The sequence below is a fragment of the Lycium ferocissimum genome, unplaced genomic scaffold (genome assembly GCF_029784015.1).
Source record: "Lycium ferocissimum isolate CSIRO_LF1 unplaced genomic scaffold, AGI_CSIRO_Lferr_CH_V1 ctg2007, whole genome shotgun sequence".
In the NCBI taxonomy this organism is placed as follows: Eukaryota; Viridiplantae; Streptophyta; class Magnoliopsida; order Solanales; family Solanaceae; genus Lycium; species Lycium ferocissimum.
Window position 1 is genome coordinate 153,153 of NW_026718814.1, and position 19,144 is coordinate 172,296.

Consider the following 19,144-nt stretch of genomic DNA (forward strand, 5'->3'; position numbering starts at 1 on the left):
TTCCCATGTGATAAATTATTATAAGGATCATATTATATATATGTCATCCTTATCATAGAAGGTTCAAGAAATTAAAAGAAAACAAAAAAAAAAGAAAGAAGCCAATCGGCCAAGAAAGGGAGAAAGAGAAAAAGAAAAAAAAAAATTCTTGAGCCTAAATCCTTGGTTTAAAAATTCATCTCTTGTTGAATTCCTACCAAGTTCAAGCTACTCTTCAACATGGAATAGAATTTTTGGTAAGAAAGTGCTTGTGTTGGCAAGTGGAAATTTGAAGAAAAAGGTAAGAATTCTATGTTTTATGTTATGGAATAGGTTCACATGTTATAGTGGTTAGAGTGGCATGAAGATTATGGAATTATGATGTGTGTGTGTGTGTGCATGGTGTGTGTGAAAGGTGTGTATGGCCGTGTATATATATGTGTTGCATGGCTATGATGAATTGAATTTTGTATTGTAATCTACTTGTGGTTATGGTTGGAATGGAATGAGAATTATGGAAATTGTGTTGTGTGTGCATGAGGCCGTGTGGTGTGTGCAAGTATGTGTGGCCGTGTGATGTTGCTTTGGTGGGGGAAGATGAATTAAATTTATTTAGTATGTTAATTATGTTGTTGTTGCCTTCGTGATGTAAAGGAAGGTTTAATGAATTAAGTTAGCTTGAAAGTTGGTTGTATGTTGTTATGAGAATCTATGTGAATTTGATATAATTTTTATATAATGATGAAAGTAAGATCTTAGATGTGAATTGTGGTTATGATTTATGAAATTGGGAGATGGAAGAATGTTATGAATATGCATGTTGAGAATTGAAAGTTTTGGAGGAGTTATGGTTTGATGGAAACTTTGTACATTTTATGGAATATGAGAAATATGTCCAATTTGTATTTGAATGGTTTTGGATTAGTAAATAAATATGAGAACGTAGACATGAAGTTGGAAGTGTGAAGTCGGAATGGAAACTAATGCATTAGGTCGGAAAGTTGACTAGTTGTGTTATGTTGTGATTGTTAATGTTATTGATGTTGTTGTTGGGTTGTTGTTGGTTGTTTTGAGCCGAGTTGAATCTCGGGGGTGTTGTATTTATAGGGGAAGTCTTTGCCGAAATTTCGGTAGCCAAATACTTACCCAAAGTTGAAATGTTAACTTGCGTGAATAGTAACTGGCAAAGGTGACCATTTGCAGATTTCTGACGAAACGGGAATTGAGATTGGACGAGCATAAGACGCCCGCAAGGTATGTAAAGCTTACCTATTCTCCATATGGCATATCTTAGACCTACTAGGCCGAAAACGGAACCTCGGGAATGATTCTACTCCTAGAAATCCGATTTTGATTTTGGCTACTATTCATTCAGCGTAATTGATTCATAATGCTTATCTTTGGACACAAGAGTATATAACCCCCGTATCTTTTGTAAATGGCTCCGAATCACTCCGAAACTTCCACGGATAACTTTATGGAGCCAAATGTTTGCAATTTATGTTCGCCGCCCCGACTTGACCCGAGGTGGGCCCGCAAGTCCCGAGACTTCCCTTATTTGGTTAGTTTGGCCCATTCTCGTACGATATGAAACAAAAGTGTTTGTCTATGACGATAAGGTCCGTTTGAAATGTCCGATAATGATATTTGAAAGCTCATTACTACGAATGATGCTAAAATCTTTCTGAAAATGATCTACGATGTGTTTTTGAGAAAAATTGATAATTTAAAAGTCCGCGACTTTTGTATATTAAATTCGATCAATTCGAAACTCATTTTGGGCCTTCTGCTCCTAATATGTCCGTATATGAAATTATGTGCCGAGTTTTGGAAATTACTTTTAAAATGCATATGATTTCTGCACTACTCTGCTCGTGCCGACTATTATGATTTCGTTCGCCGGTACCCGGGCCGGCTTTGTGATCGTGCGCTTTGCGACACATTCGGCAGTATGATGTGTTACGGTTTCCGAGACCTCGCCATAGGGCCGGTTACCGTTTATGGTGTTATGATGTGATATGGCATCGATGTTACGATGATTTGATGTGTGTGATATTATGATGTGTTCGGAGATGTACGGAGATTTGAAAACACGGAGTATGATGTGTTGTGGCACCAGCGTCAGGGGGTGACCACGTTCCTGAGCCTTATGCATGATTTCTGTTTGCATTTTGTATATTCGCGTTCCGCACAGGTTTGGTCTGTTACTTTTGTATTTGTTTCTGTATCCTCTGACTCCAGTTATGATTTGGACTACTGTACCTTCTGCTTTACATACTCAGTACTTTTTCCGTACTGACCCCCTTTCTGTGGGGGCTGCGTTTCATGCCGCGCAGGTACAGGCGCTCGGTTGGGTGACTCCCCGGTTTAGGTTACCTATTCTGCTACTTTGGAGTGCTCCCCTCGATCCGGAGCCCACATTGGTATATATGCTCTGCCTTGGATATTCTGTATATTTGCTACTGTCTGGGTACGGCGGGGCCCTGTCCCGTCATATGTTCGTATGTCTGTTCTGTTTGTAGAGGCCTGTAGTCATGTTTGTGGGTCGTGGGTCCAGTCTGTTTGTATGTGGTCCCGGTTTGTTTGTATATGATTTCGATTTGCGTCCTTAAGCGGCCCGTTGCTACTATGGCCGATATGGCCCATCTGTTTGCATGAGTGTGTCTGGGCGATGTACATTCCGCCAACCTTGATTCCGATGTGATGTTTGACACGGGCGACCGCTTAGGACAGCATTTGTATGATGTCAGTTTTCGATTATCGGTACGAATAATGTCTCTTAAATCCGATCATGTGGTATTTTGATGTTTTGATTTGTAAGTCTGTTCGGGTGCCTGAGTAGGGCACCAGTCGCGGCCCACGGAGCTGGGTCGTGACAAAAGTGGTATCAGAGCGGTCAGTCCTCGGAATGTCTACGGTGCCGTGTCTCGTAGAGTCTTGTTTATCGGTGTGTTGTGCACCACATCTATAAACAGGAGGCTACGGGACATTTAGGATGTTACCTTTCTTTGGATCTTAGATCGTGCGATAGAGCCGGCGCAGAAATGAATTCCTTTTACTAACTTTTGATTTCGGTGGGAACGGTATCGACGTAAGATAGTGTCCGATGATGTCGGAAGCTACACCGTACGCGGTAAGCAATGGTATGAAGGACGAATCTTGGGTAAGGAATTTGAAGCACGATTGTAACGTAAGGTTGAAAATTGAAAGAAAGGGAAAGCCGATGTCTTAATGGTTCTAAATAATGGTGAATGAAACGTTTTCATTGTCAGTGGCAGTTAAGGAGACCAGGATGAAAAGGAATGATATGTATGTGAACGGGAGAGAATTGATGATTGTACAGTTAGAAATATGAACAGATCTCTTTAAAAGGTGTAATTGGGACCCGCTACGAAAAATTTTTGAAAATTCAGTAAGACCCCGACCTGCCCTAAATTACGTGACAAAGGTCGTGTGGGGCAATTGACGTAGTTATATTAGCGATAACGCATCAGAACGCATGAAAGTTTTGAAGTTAAGCGTGCTGAGACCAGAGCAATCCTGGGATGGGTGACCCCCAGGAAGTTCGTCAAGAAAATTTCACAATTGAAGGTATAAGAAGTAAATGGGAAAATTTGGGGTAACCTAAGGAAAAGGAAGTGCGTGAAGTAGCTAGCACCCTTGCAGAAGTCGCGCAGACTGAAGCAACGAAGTGGGTGCAAGGCAGAAAGTGCAAGATCGCTCGGGATTTAGAGCGAATTTGGAAAGTGGCTGAGAATGTTTGTAAGTAGAATGGTAATAAATATGTATGTGTGTGTAGGACCTTACCCTACGTTGATGTGGAAGTGTGACGAACGAAGTTTGTAAATAAGCATTTGGGAATGTTTGTAGTTTAAATAAGATGGTGTATATGGATATGTATGATTGTTGTTTGGCGACCATATTGGTCAAGGAAAAGATATGTGTAGAAAGGATGTTGTTTGGGGATCTTTGACTTACAAATTATGTTGCGATACCTAGATCGAGTTAGAAGAAATTAGGAAAAGGGTTCGAATGAGAATTCGAAAACATTGCGAATGGATATGTGGTAATGACCTTTTTGCGATAAGACAATGATGGTAAGTATATAAACTCAATCTCTGTAGCCTATCGAATGTTTTGATGAAATAATTCGGGGCACAAAAATCCAAGTGAGCAAGGAAACGTTAGCAAGGGAACTTCCGTAAACCCCGAAGCATTAGTGAAAGGTGGTCTGACTTTGATCGAGATTTTGTATGCCATACTTCTACACCTCCGATTTCGATGAAACTTTGTCTATTATGCCTCTGCATCTCCGAATTCGATTACGCCTCTATCTGATGTACCTCTGTACGTCTGACTCTGATTACGAATCTGTTTGATATACCTCTGTACGCCTAACTCTGGTTACGAATACGTAAAACGAAGCTCCGTACGTCTGATTCTGGTTGCAAGTCTGTCTGATATACTTTCGTATGTGTGATTCTGATTACGGTCTGTTCGATATACTTTGGCACGTTTGGATTTGGTTATGAACCTGTTTGATATGACGTCGGAGTATGGATTTGTCTGCTGTGCTTCTGTACGTTCGAATCTGAATACGTTTTGTCCGATATACTTTTGTACGTCCGATTTTGACGGCAAATTTGTCCGATATATTTCTGTACGTCTGACTCCGATCACGGATCTGTCCGGTTTACTTCCATACGTCTGACTCGACTACGGACCTATCCGATAAAGTTCGATACGTCTGACTCTGATGATGGGTTTGTCCGATATGCTCCCGTGCGTACGGTTACGATTACGAATGCTTGAGATAACGTCAGATTATGCTTCTGCCTGTTGTACTTTTGTACCTCTGATTCTGGATCTGGCTTTGTCCGACATCCGTCTGATCTTCTGGTTCTGATAAGGATTCTGTTCGTCATATGTCCTATTTAAGATTATGCAAACCTTTGGACTAATAAAGATTTCGAGCGACCCTAATGCGGTAATATCGAGGGAATGATGGAAAAAGTTGGAAAAGAAATGCTCTCACAAGTGCTCTGACTAAATACGAGTATGTGGTTGGCAAGAGAACCCCCCCCCCCCCCGAGGAGTTTTCTTTTCAGACCTATAAGGCTAATTTAACATTCGAGGACGAATGTTCTAAGGGGGGGGAGGATGTTACATCCGGCATTTTTGCATATTTGGAAAGTTTGGAATAATCTTTTGTTTGTAAGAAATAAGGCCACATTTGGATTTTTTTTAGTATGAATATGTCGGCTATGGAAACATTGGTGCGGAATTATCAAAGACGGTTAAGGGCAAAATCGGAATTTTGAAAATTTGTTTCATGAATTTATGAAAGATGATTCATTGAATTGGGCTTAAAAAAAAAAAAATAAAATTAGGCCCAATTTTGAAAGGGAGCCCAAACTCATGGCCCAAACCCACAATTAATTAAATTTCCCATGTGATAAATTATTATAAATGGCCTATTATCCTTAGAAATTTCAAGAAAGCAAAAAGAAAAATCAAGAGAAAAAAAAAAATGGAGCTTTCGGCTCCATGGAGAATAAAAAGGAAAAAAGAAAAAAAATTCTTGAGCCTTTAAATCCTTGATTTAAAAATCTTGTTCTTCTTGAATTAGTGACAAGTTCAAGCTACTCTTGACATGGTATAATTGGTTTGGAGAAAGAACTCCGTTTGGGAAGTGGAAATTTGAAGAAAAAGGTAAGAATTCTTATTCTTTATGTTATGAATAGGTTCACATGTTAAAATGGTTAGAATTGTATGAAGATTATGGAATTATGATGTGTGTGTGTGTGTGCGTGTGTGTGTGTGTGTATGGCCGTGTATATATATGGTTATGTAGGCATGGTGATGTTGAATTTTTGTAGTATTCTAGTTGTGGATATTATGGAATTGTATTGGAAATGGAAATTTGGATGTGTTGAAGAATTGTGGTGTGTGCAAGTATGTGATGTTGTTATGGTGAGGAAAATGAATTAAATTTTATATAGTTGTTAGTTGTGTTGTTATGATGTTTGTGATGAAAAGAAAGGTTTAATGAATTAAGTTAGCATGAAAGTTGGTTGTATGTTGTTATGAGATTTTTATATAATTTTTATATAATGTAATTAAGATCTTAGATGTAAGATTGTGAAGGTGAATTATGGTTGTTGTTAATGAATTCGGAAGTTGAAAACGTGATATGAATATTTTTGTCGAAAAATGTGAGAATAATGATATTGGATGATAAGTGTGAAGTCGGAAAGTAGGTTAATGGCATTATATTGTGATTTGTTGTGGTTGTTGTTGGTTATTGTTGGTTGTTTGGAGCCGAGTTGAATCTCGGGGGTGTTGTATTTATAGGGAAGTCTTTGCGAAATTTCGGTAGCCAAATACTTAACCAAAGTTGAAATGTTAACTTGCATGAATAGTAACTGGCAAAGGTGACCATTTGCAAATTTCTGACGAAACGGGAATTGAGATTGGACGAGCATAAGACGTCCGCAAGGTATGTAAAGCTTACCTATTCTCCATATGGCATGTCTTAGACCTACTAGGCCGAAAACGGAACCTCGGGGATGATTCTGCTCCTAGAAATCCGATTTTGATTTTGGCTACTATTCATTCAGCGTAATTGATTCATAATGCTTATCTTTGGACATAAGAGTATATAAACCCCCGTATCTTTTGTAAATGGCTCCGAATCACTCCGAAACTTCCACGGATAACTTTATGGAGCCAAATGTTTGCAATTTATGTTCGCCGCCCCGGCTTGACCCAAGGTGGGCCCGCAAGTCCCGAGACTTCCTTTACTTGGTTGTTTCGACTCATTTCGTACGATATGAAAAGGAAGTGTTTGCTTATGATTCTAAGGTCCGTTCGAATGTCTTATTATGTTATTTGAACGCTCATCACTATGAGCGCTACTATATTTTCGAGAATAACTTACGATATGTTTTTCGAAAAATTGATACTAAAAGTCCGCAACCTTTGTACACTAATTTCGATTTATTTGATACTCGCTTTGAGCTTTCGATACTAATGTATTTGTATATGAAATTATGTGTCGATTTTGGAGTTTACTTTAATATGCATATGATTTACACTTTACTCTGTTCGTGCCGATTATTATGATTTCGTTCGCCGGTACCGGGCCGGTTTTGTGATCATGCGCTCTATGACATATTCGGCGGTATGATGTGTTACGGTTTAGAGGCCTCGCCATAGGGCGGTTACCGTCTATGGTGTTATGATGTGATATGGCTTCTGTTATGTTTGATGATGTGATGTGTGTGATATTATGATTTGTTCGGAGCTGTACGGAGATTTGAAAACTTCTGGAGTATGATGTGTTGTGGCACCAGCGTCAGGGGGGTGACCACGTTCCTGAGCCTTATGCACGATTTTTATTTGCATTTTGTATATTTGCGTTCCGCACGAGTTTGGATTACTTTTGTATTTGTTGTATCCTCACTCCCGTTATGATTTGGATTCTTGTACCTTCCGCTTTACATACTCGTACTTTCTCGTGCGACCCCGCTTACGTGAAGCTGCGTTTCATACCGCGCGGTACGGGCGCTCGGGTGGGTGACTTCTCGGTTTAGGCTACCCTATTCCGCTTTGGAGTGCTCCTCGATCCAGGAGCCCACATTTGGTATATGCCTATATATATAATGCATTTGCTCTCTTGCGTTTGGGTACGGCGGGGCCTTTGTCCCGTCATATGTCCGTATGTTTGGTTATTGCGTTTTGTAGAGGCTTTTTTGTAGTCATGTTATGGGTCGTGGGTCCGATCAGTTTGTGTGTGGTTCGGTTTGTCGTATATGATTTCGATTTGCGTCCTTAAGCGGCCCCGTATGCTACTATGGCCGATGTGGCCCATACGTTTGCATGAGTGTGTGCGGGCGATGTACATTCAACTTTGATTCGATGTGATGTTTGACACGGCGACCGCTTAGGGACGACTTTTGTATGATGTCGGTCTCCGATTATCGGTCCGAATAATGTCTGTTAAATCCGATCGTGTGGTATTTTGATGATTTGATGTAAGTCCGTCGGGTTACTGGTGGTACAGTCACGGCTTGAGCCGGGTCGTGACAACACCCTTTTTCATTGGTCGAATTGAACTAAATATTTTGCGATTAGTTAGAAAAATTGTTTAAACCTTTAAAACTTGTATAAATGCATTTCGATTGTCCCAATATCCTTGTAAATGATATTATGAAGTTGAACATATGTAATTTACGTCCGCCACCTCAATTGACCGAGGTGGGCCCACTATTTCGATTTTCCCCTTTTGTAATTACGATTTGTCTTCGAGCGGCCTTAAGGAATGTTTTAGCTACTAAACAAAAATCATTTTAAATATTCTAATAAGTCCTATGAAATGTTTTGATACGTACTTTGACTCCGAATGTTCCCGACATAGTCTCTTGTGATGTCCGAAAGGTACGTACTATGACTCCGTCCGATTTCATTGATACGATTTGTCATTTGATCTGCCTCATCGAGTCTCTGGATATATATATATATGTTATTTTGATTGCATTAGTTTCTCACTACTCCACTCGTGGATGGCTCAATGTTTCCCACACTGAGCCCGGGCCAGGATATGTTCTCAAGCGTACTTCTCTGCATTGTTCGCCGCGCTCCGGTGTGAGGGGGCAGGTATTACACGTACATGGGTTACGGTGTATGATGTGCCATGTACGTATATTCTGATATCTGATTATGTGATGTGACGTGGCCACTTGGTATGTTATGATTTGTTTCGGAGATATTCTCTACTACGAAGTATGATGTGTTTTGGCGCGGGACGGAAGGAGCGCCCTGCGTTCGTTCACCGAGTCCCATAACGGGGCCGGCTTTTGCATATGTTTTTTCGCATGCATTACGTATGATTTACGGTACGCATTTTTGATTAGCTATGCATCTCGTTCGTTTTCCGCACATTCTGTTCTGATTTTAGTTTTGTTTATTACATTTTCTGCTTTACATATTCAGTACATTTTCCGTACTGACCCCCTTTCTTCGGGGGCTGCGTTTCGTGCCGCGCAGGTACAGACATTTGGTTTGCTGATTCGCCCGCCTAGGTTGTTAGCTCAGCTGGTTGAAGTGCTCCTTTGTCCGGGGCCCGTATTTTGGTATAAAATTTTTCTGTTGCATTTGTACATATTCGTTCTGGGGTACGACGGGGCCCTGTCCCGTCATATGATTATGTTTTATTCTATAGAGGTCTGTAGACATGTGGTGTGGGTTCTGTATATGTTTCGTGAGATGTGTGTACGTTTAGAGTTTATTTATGTTTTGTGACGGCCTTATCGGCCTTCGTGCGGCATGCCCACTTATCCTTGTTAAATTATTACTTTTGCTTATTTGTAATATTTTGCTAATTTAGGTTAAGGTACGTATGAGTGTCCAACTAGGGCACGTGTCGCGGCCTACGGAGTTGGGTCGTGACAAAAGTGGTATCAGAGCGGTTAGGTCCTCGGAATGTCTACAGACCGTGTCTAGTAGAGTCACGTTTATGGTGTGAAGCGCGCCACATTTATAAACAGGAGGCTACAGGGCATCTAGGAATTGTTGTCCTTCTTTCTGTCTTAGATCGTGCGATAGAGCCAAGTAATAGGAAATAAAAATTCCTTGCGCAAGCTTTATACATGGCGGAAGATGGTAAGTGGTGACGGGAAAGGTCACACAGGTAAGTTCGAATATACTTGTTCCGTTACCTGAAACAGAAGGTTCTGGATGGTTAGAATGGAATACGAAGCTGTATATTCTGCACGGTATTATGGGTATTTGCGGCGTACAGATTTCGAGTAATAAGAATTTGCAAAGGTGACTACCGAAGCTTAAGAAGGGTAAAATAGTAATTGTACAAGAAAGGACGTGTTGTGAATATGCCTCGGGATCCGTAAGGCCTCGATTAGCCTCGTATTATGTAATAAAGGTCGTGTGTGGAAATGGACGTGATTATACCGACATTAAGGGACTAGAATCCGTCGAAGTTGCGAAGTTAAGCGTGCTCAGGGGAGGAGCAATTTTAGGATGGGTGACCCCCCTGGGAAGTAATTGAAAAATTTTGCAAACTTGGAATTTAAGGGGATAAATGAGAAGTTAGATAGACCTAAGAATAACTATAGTACACGGGATGAATTATGACAAGCTTTAGTTTAAGGAAATGATAGTAGGGTTGCGACAAGAATATGGGCGAAAAAAAAAAAAAAGTTGCGACAAGTATGAATGTAGAAGTAAGACCGTAGTGGGGAAAAATACAAGAAGTAAATGGAAATTTGGGGTGACCTAAAGGAAAAGGAAGTATGTGAAGCGGTACGCACTCTTACAGAAGTCGCGCAGACTGGAGCAGATTAAATGGGGAAAAAGAAGAAAGCGTAATATCGCTTGAGAATTAGGGTAAGTTCGAAAAGCGATTGGAAATGTTTGTAAGTAGAATGGTGATGAGTGTATATAGATATGTATGCGTATGATTTTCCCCTGGTGATTACGTTGATCGAAAGGCGAGTCCCAGTGACAAGATGTTGCAACTAACGGAAGGCATTACGAAATGGAACATAAGGGGTGAAGTGAAAGGTGAGAAATAAATGTTACGGACTGGACTGACCCCGATTGCGTTACAAATAGTAATTGGAAGAGTTCTAGCATGACGATATTTGGAAAAGCATTTGAGTAAAGATATTGAGAGTAAGGAAATTGAAGTATTGGAAGGAATTAAGGATAAGAAATATGATCAAGTGAGGCCTTCGAGGGAGCCGACAGACAAGGTAGGAAATCAGTGGGTAGGAGTGAGAAAGGCAAGTCTGTAATCAAGCGAGAAGTAAAAACGCGACAAGGAAAATTTTCGTAGGTCCCTAAGGTAGTAGTAAAAGTAGCCTGACCCTGAACGCGATTCCGTATGCCATATTTCCGTACCCCTGACTTCGATAAAACTCTGTCTACTATACCCCGGTGCTTCTGAATTTAATTATGTTTCTATCTGTTATACCTCTATACGTCCGACTCTGACTACAAACCCGTCTGATACATCTCTGTACGATTGACTCCGATCATGAATCTGTCCGACATACGTCTGCACGTCTGACCTCGACTATGAATCTGTCTGGTATACGTGCCGGTACGCCTAATTCTGATTATGGGATTGCTCAATATGCTTCTGTACGTCTGGCTCCAATTTTGAATCTGCTTAAGATAATCATCGGAGTATGATTCTGTCTGTTGTACTTTCATGCTTCTGAATCTGGATATGACTTCGGCCGACGTCCGTTTAATCTTCTGATCCTGACGAAGATTCAGTTCGCCGTAAATCCGATTTAAGACCCCGAACAGTTCTAGTAAAGATATGTCGAAGAATGACAGAGGAAGTTAAAAGACGAAGGCCCTTATAAGTGTTTTGGTCAAGCTCAAGTATGTGTGCGGAAAGATAGAAACCTCCCCGAAGTGCTATGAAGCCCCATAAGGTCAGTTGAACATTCGAGGACGAATGTTCTAAAGGGGGGGAGGATGTTACACCTCGCATTTTATGCGAATTCGGAAAAATTGGAAACAAGTCGGAATGGTAGGAATTGAGGTTCCAATTGGATTCTACTTAGTGTGCATGTGAGGTTTTAGAGACTAGTGACGTGGAAATATTGGAAAAGTCTAAGGGCAAAATTGGAATGTCGGAAAATGGTTTCATGAATTGCCAAAAATGTGGGCTAAGGATTTTGGGCTTGAAAATTTCAAAAAAAAAAATTTTAGAAGGCCAAGCCCAACCCATGAAGGGTGGCCGGCCATGGCAACAAAGAAAAGGGACAAAAATTTAATTGTAGTCATGTGACATGGTCACATGATAAGCTAAGAATAAAAGGGGGCAAGACTTGGACATTTTTCTAGAATTTTCAAGACAAGGCAAGAAGGAGAAACAAGAGAAAAACCAAGAGCAAACCTTAAGGGCCATTCGGCCATGGTAGGGAGAAACCAACCCTCCAAATCTTGATTCCAAAAATTATTTTCTTGCTATATTCCTACTAATTCAAGGTCCCTCTACAACGTGGTGCAATTATTTCGGAAGATAACCCATTGGTTTCGTCGTTTGGATGAATTGGTGAAGTGAAGAAACTTGAAGAAAAAGGTAAGGATTCATCCTTTCTATTTATGTTATGAAGGTTTATTTGTGTTGTGGAATATGTAAATGAGTAGAATATATGAAAATATGGAAGTTGGCATGGTGGAAATAAAAGCATGCAAGTGGCCGTGCATATGTGTTAGTGTATAATGTGATTGTGTTGAATTTTAAGTTGTATTATAGTTGTGGTTATGATGGAATTTATATTGGAAATGGAAGATGGATGAATTTGATGGAATATGGAAATATGACATGTTGGCCGTATGGTGTGTTGAAGTTGGAGTGGGAATGAATTGAGTTTGTTTAGTATGTTAATTGTGTTATTGTGAACCTTATAATGTAAACGAAGACAAAATGGTTTGGGTTGGTATGAAAATGGAGTGTAGGGAATTATGTCGTATTAATGTGATTTTATGATATTAAGATAATGAAGTTGTTCAAGTATAGATTATGGTTATTGGTGATGAATTAGTAAGTAGAAAACGTGTTGAGACAATTTGGTCGCATATATAAGGATTTTGGATAGAATATGAAATTGTCGAATATTGGAGGTAAGATTTGAAATATTCTTGGCTTGTGTTTGTATGATCTCAAATTAGTGTGTGTATATGGAAATATTGATATTGATTTGAAATTGTGAAGTCAGAATGAAAACTGTCGCGTTATGTCAGAAAGTAAGCTAGTTATGTTATGTTATGGTTTGTGGTGGTTGTTGATGTTCTTGGTGTTGTTGTTGGGTTGTTGTTGACTATTTTGAGCCGAGTTGAAACTCGGGGGTGCTATATGTATAGGGGAGGTGCTGCCGGAATTTCAGTAGACAAGTATTGGTTAAAGATTGGAATCTTAAGTCTCATGAATAGTAACTGGTAAGAATGACCATTTGCAGATTTTTGACGAAACAAGACCGGAGTTTCGACGAGCTTAACAAGCGAGGAAGGTATGTAAAGCTACCCCTATTCTTTCTTTGGCACGCCCTAGATGCATTAGGCTTGACTTTGGACCTCGGGGGCACCTCTATTCCTCGGAATCCTCGTCCAAAAACTCCCTTTTTTTCAATAGAATTGAACTAAATATTTTGCGATTAGTTAGAAAAATTGTTTAAACCTTTAAAACTTGTATAAATGCATTTCGATTGTCCCAATATCCTTGTAAATGATATTATGAAGTTGAACATATGTAATTTACGTCCGCCACCTCAATTGACCGAGGTGGGCCCACTATTTCCGATTTTCCCCTTTTGTAATTACGATTTGTCTTCGAGCGGCCTTAAGGAATGTTTTAGCTACTAAACAAAAATCATTTTAAATATTCTAATAAGTCCTATGAAACGTTTTGATACGTACTTTGACTCCGAATGTTCCGCCACGACATAGTCGCCGTGATGTCCGAAAGGTACGTACTATGACTCCGTCCGATTTCATTGATTGATTTGTCATTTGATATGCCTCATTGAGTCTCGGATATATATATATATATGTTATTTTGATTACATTAGTTTCTCACTACTCCACTCGTGGATGCCTCAATGTTTCCCACACTGAGCCCGGGCCAGGATATGTTCTCAAGCGTACTTCTCTGCATTGTTCGCCGCGCTCCGGTGTGAGGGGGCAGGTATATACGTACATGGGTTACGGTGTATGATGTGCCATGTACGTATATTCGATATCCGATTATGTGATGTGACGTGGCCACTTGGTATGTTATGATTTGTTTCGGAGATATTCTCTACTACGAAGTATGATGTGTTTTGGCGCGGGACGAGAAGGAGCGCCTGCGTTCGTTCACCGAGTCCCATAATGGGGCCGGCTTTTGCATATGTTTTTCTGCATGCATTACGTATGATTTCGGTACGCATTTTTGATTAGCTATGCATCTCGTTCGTTTTCCGCACATTCTCGTTCGATTTTAGTTTTGTTTATTACATTTTCTCGCTTTACATATTCGGTACATTTTCCGTCTTGACCCCCTTTCTTCGGGCCGCGTTTCGTGCCGCGCAGTACGGCAGTAAATTTGGTTTTGCGATTCGCCCGCCTAGGTTGTTAGCTCAGGCCGGTTGAAGTGCTCCTTTGTCCGGGGCCCGTAGTTTGGTATAAAATTTTTTCGTTGCATTTGTACATATTCGTTCGGGGTACGACGGGGCCCCGTCCCGTCATATGATTATGTTTTGTTCGCAGAGGTACGTAGACATGTGGTGTGGGTTCTGTATATGTTTCGTGAGATGTGTGTACGTTTAGAGTTTATTTATGTTTTGTGACGGCCTTATCGGCCTTCGTGCGGCATGCCCACTTATCCTTGTTAAATTATTACTTTTGCTTATTTGTAATATTTTGCTAATTTAGGTTAAGGTACGTATGAGTGTCCAACTAGGGCACGTGTCGCGGCTACGGAGTTGGGTCGTGACGGCAATCCCGTCAAAATACGCAAATTGGTCATATTTACCAAACTCTTATTAGGATTCTTAGAGTTAGTGTCTTAAGGGAACACTTGGCTACCGAAATTTCGAGATTTCCTCTGTAAATATACCATCCTCAACATTCAATATAGCCAAATTTCTCATCAATCACAATCCGGAATTCAAACCCGCCAAACTATTAACATAATTCAACAATCACATTAGCAATTCACATATTCCATTCAAAATGCACGATCTCAATTTACTACTTTCTTCAAAACCTTCCGACTTCAATGAACACATAGCAACCTTATAATATATATTCCAACAACGTCATACTAATACCATTTCTTACTACCCATTGCAAGAACGTTGTCTTTCAATATACAAAATCTTCCAATTATCAATATACACCACACGGCCACACACTATAATTTCCAACTTCCACTAATTCATTCAACTTTCACTTCTAATACCAATTCCACCATAACTACAACTAGATTACCACATAAAATTCAATTCATATTTCCTACACATTGACACATACTCACAACTTTCAAACAACACACCCACTTCACAAACTTCCATATTTTCATAAATTCTACTCATTTCTACATATCATTCACAACAATAACAACCAACATTTTACATAGAATCAATCCATTCATTCCATACAACACTACACAAATGTACGGCCATGCACACACTACACATTACACGGTTACATCCACAACTTCTATATTTCATGCTTTTCACTCGTTTCCATCATAGAATACACAACAACAACAATTAAAACACTATATAAACATTGATTCATTATTCACACACACATAACACCACACGGCCAAGCTCAATCATCACAACTTCATGAATTTCGTTCCTTCTTACACACTACAACATACATAATCCTCCAAAACATATACAAGAACATGAATTCTTACCTTTGTTTTTCAACTTCTATACTTGGTCAAGATTCATGAATTGTCCATTTAAGTGTTTTGCTTGCTCCAACAATTGTTCCATGGTGTTTAGCATCTTCCAAAGGGTAGAAAACATGAAAGAAAATAATTTTTCTTGGCCAACTTCCCATGGCCAATTTTTTTCCTCATGGCGTGGCTCTCCCTTTCTCCACCCTCTTCATCTTTTGTTTCTTTTGTTCTTGCCTTCAAGTGGAAGATAAACACATATATTTATATATGTGAGTTCTTAGGCATGTGAGAGGGGCACATGCCCCTCTCTAGACTTTTCTTTTAATTTCCATGGAAAGATGACTTATTTTGTCATCTTCTTTTTTTTTTCTTTTCTTTTCTCTCTTTTTTTTTTTCCATCACATGACTAAATTGGACCCCTTTGGGAACTTTCATGAGCCCTTGGTGAAATTACCATTTTGCCCCTCGACTTTCTTCAATATTATCATTTCGTCCCTAGCCTTCCGCATTATTTTCACGGCCCATTTTGCAAATTTCCTTTTTTCGCCATCAACCTTTCACAATATTTCCGTGCTAATAATAGTTATAAATAATATTTACAACAACTCGTCCGTTAAAATAATTTTTGAGAATGGTCTCGCCTTTAACTTTCCACGACGACTTTGGAATTTCCAAACGTTCAATATACGGGCTATAACAAGCTTTAACTTGAGTTCTTATGCATGTTTTATGATAAGTATATAATGATGAGATTACACCGTGCCTAGATGGCTGGGCAGACACCGCTAAGGCGGGCGTCATATATACCATGTCTAGATGGCATAGGCAGACACCACTAGTGGGCAGCTTGAGATGCTTACCCCGGACGCGGGCTAATGATGATCACACAGTACCTATATGGTCGGGCAGTTTATATATATTTATGTATACATGATAGTATGATGCTTATATAAGAGCATGATTCCGCCTCAAGAGGCAAGCAGTTACAGTTAGTTTTCTCCTTATGCTTTCTACATTTCCTTATTATGTTACCATGTATGCCTTACATACTCAGTACATTGTTCGTACTGACATCCTTTTTCTTTTCGGACGTTGTGTTCATGTCCACAGGTAGATAGGGAGACAGTGCAGACGCTTAGGAGTTTACTCAGCAGTTGTACAGGAGCACCCCACTACTTCGGAGGTGCAGCCTATTAGTTTATTCTTTTGTGTACATATTTGGGGCATGGCGGGGTCCTGTCCCGTCTTTATGATTCCAGCATTTCAGTTAGAGGCTCGTAGATACTTATGTGTGGTTTGAAGATGCAATGTGACTCCTCCATTGTATATTATGTACATGCACATGTTTTCGGAGGTTGTTTCCTGATAGATTTGTATTGAGTATGATGGTCAGCATGATGAGCAGTGCTCGGTACCCAACTCCGCATACCCGTCATGGACCACTAGTTGGGTCGTGACAAAAGTGGTATCACAGTAGTTCTGTCCTAGGGTGTGTCTATGAGTCGGGTCCAGTAGAGTCTTGTTTATGGGTGTGAAGCGCGCCGCACTTATAAACAAGAGGCTGCGGGGCATTTAGCAAAAATGACCGTCATTCTTCTTATTAGATCATGTGATAGAGCTATGTTATTGTTATATCTCGCATTTTGTACGTCGGAATATTTTGAGTTAGTTGCGACAAGTTAAAGACAAGGTTATTTTTTCCGATTTTGTTTTAAGGCATAAGTTGCTTATGAATTTCCATGAGATGAAAATAATAAAGATGACTTAATAAGTCATCTAATGCTACACATATTCTTCATACATGTGGCCTATGGCCCACAAGTCATGTGCATGGCCACATGATCAATTTTTCATGAAACTTAAATTTCCAAATTTTCACTTTTGGTCCCAAATTTTCATGAAATGTCCAACCTTCCATAATTCACTTTTAACCCCAAATTCCTTAATATTTCCATCCAACAAAATTCATAAGCAACTTATGCCTTAAAACAAAATCGGAAAAAATAACCTTGTCTTTAACTTGTCGCAACTAACTCAAAATATTCCGACGTACAAAATGCGAGATATAACATCCTTCCCCCCTTTAGAACATTCGTCCTCGAATGTTCAACTGGTCGTATAGGGTCTTAAGGATCTCAAGGGGGGTTTCCTTTACTACCATAACATGCAATCTCATTTACCAATCATATTACCCTTTCATTTCCTCCTCGGGTTCGCAAGTCATTTCCTTTCTGTTATTATTCCGCCACGGTGCCATCGGAAACTACGTCTTTGGCACGCAACCTTCTTGCCTTACAATTAGTGTAATAATATTCGGTGCATCTCGAGTTAAGCTCTTCCTTCTTGTCAAATCCGATTACGTTCCTCACGGATGATATCTTCAAGCATACTCATTCGTCAGCCTGGAATTCTAAGTGTCGATACCGATTATCGTCATATGATTTCTGTCATTTCTGAGCTACTAATAGCCGTTCCCTGCTTCGACCATTATCGGGTGATGCAATTCTGAAAGAAGTTGACGTATAGACTCACCCTCCTTTTTAGTGGCCACTAGTTCTGATCACTTGCTTAAATCGTCTTACAATCATTCTTTACTCATCTTGTTACATTTTCAACACATTGCCTCATGTCATTACCTTATCTCTAATTTGAATTCTCCTATCGTCCCTTTTGCTCGGATCTTGCTCTCAACTTTCTTGTCACACGTGATGTTGCAATCTTTACCCGAATGTACAAAAAGGGGTCAAATTATTCTAAGAACCGCCTCGACGCAGCTTCGCTAATCCTTATTTTTTTTACTTTATCTTTGCCCCTCTTCTCCTACCACCAGTGTCGGAATACATTTTTGGTTCAACCATAAGCATGTCCTGTTCGTTCTCAGTACTAGTTTCACCTCAGCAATTTATCTCAAGCCATCCTAACATCTTTCCTTAATGCACCTAAAATGTTATCACCGTATTGTTGTTACCGACCCCAAACCTTTCTCGTTAAGCACTTACTGGGTCTCACCTCCAGTGTATAAATATTCGTAGGTGACATGGCTGCCCTTGCACGACCTGTGTATTTAACCTTAATCACGCTCGTTCCTTTTCCTGATTCATACTATCTCAAATCTTACTCCCGTGCTCGCATTTGCTAGGAGTCTACCTTGTCATACTCCTTTTCCCCGCTTTTCTTACTTTCTACCATAGGAAATTTGTCACACCCTTAATCCGATAGGGTGTGATGGGCACCCGAACCTTATTTAAGGCTGAGCGAACCCGCTGACTAACCTAATACTCATAACCTCGCTGGCTTTCAAATCATGACACAAATATACATAACAAAAATTCAACGAAGAATAACATGCTTTTTGCCTTTCTCAAATCAAATTAAACCTTGCAACATATGTAACTTATAACACAACGCATAATAATATACCGGCTTACATAGCCATTTACATAGCCGACATCTACTACCCACAACACTGTCTGCAAAGTCTCTAACACAGAACATGATACCATAGCATAATACTTTGACTCGGCGGCCTCTTTAGACAGCCCGGAGCTCGCCAATCCCGCTGGAACATCTTCTACTAATGTCTTCAACTCATCGGGTGTACCTGCGGCATAAAATGCGCCCCCCAGAAAGAAAGGGGTCGATGCGGAATATGTGCGAGTATGTAAACGTGAAATACAATAAGCGGGATCATGCGAAGTAAAGAGTACAGAAAAATCATGAGACTTGCCTTTT